Below are 5,989 nucleotides of genomic sequence, written 5' to 3'. Positions count from 1 at the left end.
ATGAAGGAAAAAAAAAAAAAAGGGTTTTAATATATTTTAGGTGGGTATTCTTGGTATTTTTTTCATTCCCGTTCTAAAAAGGTAACTATTGCGCCAAATATCTTTTTAATAAAAATCGTGATTTTGTTTTAAATTCGCACTTTTTCAAATAAGCACCTTCTAATCAGCTTATGAAAATCGCAGATTTTTTTGCGATTTTAAAATTTGCGTTTTTAAAATCGCAATTCCAAACACCCAATACGTGCAATAAATCAACCACACGTGACAGTCCCTACCACACACAAATAAGATGTGCATGGGGGACGTATCTTGTATGAAACAAACAGACCAGTATTGGCAGTATTGCATTCTTTTGTTGACTTTGAGTGTCGTATGATCGTATCAAACAAACAAACAGATAAGCAGGACTGGACTATTGAACAATGTATGGATGATGTTTCATTGTTGAAGATCTGCCGTGCAACTTGACATGCTATTTGGACTTTTTGTCCTTAATTTTATATGGAAAATGTCTCCCCTTTTTTTTTCTTTTTTTCTTTTTTAAAAAAAGTGAATGTATCCTATGATTTGCCGTGCAAGTTAGGTTGCTATTTGGACAAACATAGAAATTTCCTACACAAATTGGTTGTTAGACTTTCTTATGATTCAGTACTCTCTAAAAAAGTCGTGTGTTATTTATAATATGAGGAATATATATTTTTTATAATAGCATTTTTTTAATAAGATTAATAAAAAAGTATATGTCACTTTTTAAATGCCAGTTTCTAAGAAATTTCTATATTCAAAAATACTTTTTAATATGGACACAATTTGGAGGAAATTTCAGTCAACCTTCTATAATGTGAAATTTTCATAACATCTAAAGAATGTCACTTTATAAGTCACTATAATTAGTCAAGAAAACGAGAAGTACAAGACAAGAAAAAGAAGCAGCTAAGAAAAGTCCTCTTAAATTGTGTTCAACGTCCAAACAAGAGAAGAGAAGAAAACGTACAACACAACCAGTAATCCTAGTTGTTTATGTGCAAATTAAATTGCAATTACTAAATTGGAAGGGAAAAGTAATATTAGCGCGGTCCTCAAATTAAAGCATCATGAAACAGAAACACCCATAAAATAATTTGTATCCATAAAATGCGAGTTTGTAAATCTTTTTTTTTTTTTTTTTTTGCAAAAGAATCTGAGATTTTCTTATAGAATGATAACGAGACTAGAGGCTAAGCTCTGTCAAAACAATGTTACAAATGCACTCAGGAATGGACATCATCCAAGTTTTATCTATAACATCGTAGGTAGCTGTTTTAGCTAGATTGTGTGCCGCTTCGTTTCGTTGCCTGCCTACATGGCTGACACTCCAACTTTGAGCATATTGGAGTGTGGAGCGCACATCTGCAATAAGGTGACCCCATCTACAATCCAACTTGTCTTCATTCGGAAGAGCCGTAACAACCACTTGGGCATCTTCTTTTGATATTTGATAATTGATAATCTTCAAGAAAAATCATTTTTAGTGAATAAAAAAGAAATCAAAACCAGGATATCTTCAGTTATTTTATTTGATCTAAATTGAAAATTTAAAACAGTTTCAGGAACTAATAATTTAATATTCTATAAAAATATTTTTTTTAAAAAATAATTAATTGAATTTATATATATATATATATATATATATTTGAAAATAGTTTTTAAACCATGCATGCATATAAAAATTAAACCATGCATGCATATAAAAATAGTTCAGTTTTGCACAATGTTTTATTTTTAATTTAATTTTTTTTAAAAAAAGGTGATCTTAAAAATAGTACATATTCAAATATGTGCGCATCATGTTTCTAATTTTTCTACCCCCTTATCTACTCTGAAATCTGAATAATGCATTTGGTCCGAGTCATCTAATTGGTTGTAGACTCAATTATGTCGTCAACGACGTCAAGTCGTTGGAAACCTTGAGGGCAACGAAAAGAGAGCGCTTTCAACAAGTCATACGCGTGGTCGTTGGTCGATGGCAAAAATCCTGGTTAAAAGAAAAGAACACATGCAACTAATTGACTTCATATGGTCTTGGTCCTTCGAGGCTTTTTTTTTTTTTTTGCGTTTTGTAATTTCTTGTTTTCTTAAAAACATTTACATTTTTCAAGCATTTTGTTAAAAAAAAAATAAAAAATGACATGAACGGAATGAACTTTTTAAATAATGATTCTAATCGCAGTATGTAGAGTTTGTACATCTGTCTTTTGTATTCTATTTTGAGAGTAATCTCTTTTGTGTGATAATAAGATTTTGGAGTATTGGCGCTTTGGAATCTAAGTGATTTTTCCTCTACTATTTTTGTACTCTATCTTTTGATAGTAAATTTTCTCCAGGTCATCTCTGCCAGCGGATGTAGGCTTGTTAAGCCGAACCACTTAAATCTTTGTGTCATGTGTGATTGCTTATCTTTGTTATTCCGCATTCTTCTTATTTTTCGCATCTCACAAGTCTTAGAAAATATGATTAATTTCCTAACACTTATTAATCTTGTAGACAATGTTGGAACTTTAAGTTTTTTCTTATATCAATGTATAACTATTATTAATCCTGTTAATTTTTTTCTTTTCTTTATTTTTTTTTATTACCTGCCTTTTTAATCTTTTCAATTGGCAGTTGCTTGGGCTATCATATAATCTAAGGATCCATTAGCTTCAGCGTAAAATGATTATAGAAAATACTTTACGTATCTTTTTTAATGTTTGGTACGACGGAAAATAATAGTTAAACTGAAAACATTTCGGTTTGACCGGAAAAGCTTCTTTAATTTCCTTAAAATAGTTTTTCTTTTTTGACCTTCGCCTTCTCAAATCATTAGAGTTTGTGCAGCCAATTTCCATCGTCACTCATATTCCGTTAGAACCAAACGTTGAAAAATATTTTTAGGGGAATAACTTTTTCTTGATTTTCCACCTCCTCTTAAAAATTGTTTCGTTGAAAATATTTTTCGAAGAAAAATATTTTACATCGAAACAAACGGATCTTAAGAATGAATTTGTCTTCAGCCACACCAAGGCATGTTTGATGGCCACCAATTCTCACAAATGGAGCATGTATGTTATGTGTTATGTGAATAGGAGTTTGCAGGATCAAGAGTTTCAAGAGGCACACACAATGTGGTGAAGTATGAGGGGTTGAGAATCATCTATTCTTTTTATCTTATCTGTCAGTACATTGAGTTATCTATTAAATAATGTGTCTATGTTAGCGTTAGTTGAGATTCATGAAGGAATAAGGAGTCTATCTTCAAGTCATCACCGAGATGGTCTTTGTTATCATGCTCTACTTTGGTTGTTATGTTTTAGTCTATCTCTTATGCTTATGCACTTAATTATTATTGGGAAAATTCTAGGTGCTTTTTTGATGTTCTCGTAGTGTTTTTTTGGTTCTAAGTGAATATTATTTTATAAAATGGCAAAAAAGAAATTGTCTCTTATTTCTCTCACTCGATTTTTAAAAAATAATATATACCTAAGACCATGAGAACACATAACACATAACATTCTCTTTATTACTGGGTAGGAATTTGTAATAAAACAAATAAAAAGGCATGTGAAGTTTTATCCCTTAAATCTTGTGTCTGGCAAAGGCCTAGGGTCTTCAAATATCCTATAATTTTAATCTTTTTTAAGCAAAATAGGCAAAAGGAAGAGGTTGATCCTACTTCTTTCCCTATTTAGAGGAGAGTGGCCGGTTGAATCTGTTGAGAATTCTCATTAATTACATTATGTAAAACACATTAATTATGAATTTGACGGAATATATATATTTTTATATAACACATTGAGGACTCAACGACCATTTTGTCTCTCATTTTTGTATATTGCTTCATGTGAAATAATATAAAGTATGATATAGAGGTACGATATTAGAGACCAGCATTGAGCCTATACGTGTCTTTTAAAAACACAAGCGTTGGTGGTGTTAATGGTGGCCGACAATTCTGCTAGCTAGGATCCCATCATGAGTTTTGCTTTCTCATTATTTCCATGGTATATGCAAGTTTTATTTCTCAACTTTTGTCGGCCAACAAGAAGTGGATTTACAAGAAAGCTTTCTTTATCTTTATGAATAACCAATTCATAATTTTCAAATATAGTTGAGAAACTGTCTCCAATAAATGGGTTTAAAAATAGCCACATATGAACTCAAATGTAAGCAAAACATGCTACACGTACGGTTGCTGATTTTTCCTTTTTTCTTTTTTCCCTTTTTGTATTTCACATTATCCCAACGACCATTAATGTTTGTGTTGATCCTTTGGAGACCTTTTGCTTCAATCAACTAGTGAGTGGGACTAGTAAAACTAGAAAAGAAACGCAGGGTAGTGGGCAGTCTAAACAAGAAAAGAAAGCACTTAGCAAGTGGACCTTGCAAAATTCCTGCCACTTGGACGTGCGTCTTTTAGTCAATGAATAAGAGATTGTCAAGCTCAATTTACAACTGAACAGATTTTTTTTTATTTTTTTATTTTTTATAATCAAATAAAACCTATTTAGTTTCATTTTTGTGAAATAAAATAATTCCTCATTTATATATAAATTTTTTATAAATGGTCACAATGAAACCGAAAAAATAAGATTAAATAATCATAACAAAATTATCATAGTCTAACTCTTTTTGTATAACCATATATAATAATATTGAAAGCAACCGCAACAAAATTCAGTTTTTAATACAAATAGTTAATATAGAGAATCTTGAATATATGAACGAGGGTCATGCATATATAAGGGAGAAATTGTTGAGTATAACTTGTGAGTGTAAAAAAAAAGGATAGAACCCCACATTGAAAAGATTTGAGTGTTGAGTATAATGTGTGAGTGTGAGTGTAATAAAAGAATAGAGTCTCACATTAGAAAGATGTAAGAAAGCATTGTTAAATGAGGGTCACATATAAGGGAGAGATTGTTGAGTATAACGTATGAGTGTAAAAAAATGACAATTCCTACATACATTAGAAAGATTTGAGTGCTGAGTATAACTTCCAATTTTAAAACATATGCTTAACATCAAGAAATACAGAAAACCTGTTCCAATTACAGGCCGGGTAAATGCATGTATATATGATAGTTGAGAGATGATCACAATATTAACTTTGAATGGACTCTTCTGTATCATGTGGAATATACATAACATCTAGAGAAATGTCATTATATGAGCCACTCTAGATTAGCCAATTAAATTCTAATAATAATAATATATAAAATAAAAAGACTATAAGACAAAGAAAAGAAACAGTTGAGAAAATGTGAAACTTTCATATCATTTTTCTGTCACAAAATATTTGGGACGACTTAAAAAGGAGTACTTTAGTCTATTTTTTAGCATAATTTATTTAATATTTTTCAATATTACAATATTTGACTTTATTTCTTTGTGTCTTCATAAAATAAGTTTTAAAAAGAATTTTTAATGAATAAAAAGAAATCAAAATCAGGATATTTTCAATTATTTTATTTTAAATAAATTAACATTAATATAAAACAGTTCCAGGAAGTAATATTTAATATTCTATAAAAAATGTTCTAAAAAATAACTAATTGAAAATAGTCTTTTTTATAGATATTTTTCATTTGAAAATAGGTTTTAAAACATATATAGATAGTTCAGTTTTTGCACAAAATTTTTAATTTTTAATTTAAAACGAAAAAAGTGCTCTTAAAAAATAGTATTCATCTTTCTAATTTTTCTAACCCCTTATCTACTCTGAAATCCTAATTGGTTGTAGGGTGAGTAGGGTCAACTAAGTCGTCGACTCGTTGGAAACCTTGACGACAAGGAAAAGATAGAGAGAGAGTGCGCTTTCCAACAAGATATACGCGTGCTCGTTGCCTCGTTGGTAGATGGCAAAAGTCCTCGTCCAAATGAAAAGGAAAACAAAAAGAAAACAACTAGGTCCCAATTTCCACAATGTTTAATTTTTAATTTGAAATTAAGAAATAGCATTCAAACATGTCAG

Source organism: Corylus avellana, chromosome ca1 (genome assembly GCF_901000735.1).
Source record: "Corylus avellana chromosome ca1, CavTom2PMs-1.0".
Classification (NCBI taxonomy): Eukaryota; Viridiplantae; Streptophyta; class Magnoliopsida; order Fagales; family Betulaceae; genus Corylus; species Corylus avellana.
The sequence above is the reverse complement of the archived record's forward strand: the minus strand, read 5'-3'. Positions refer to the sequence as shown.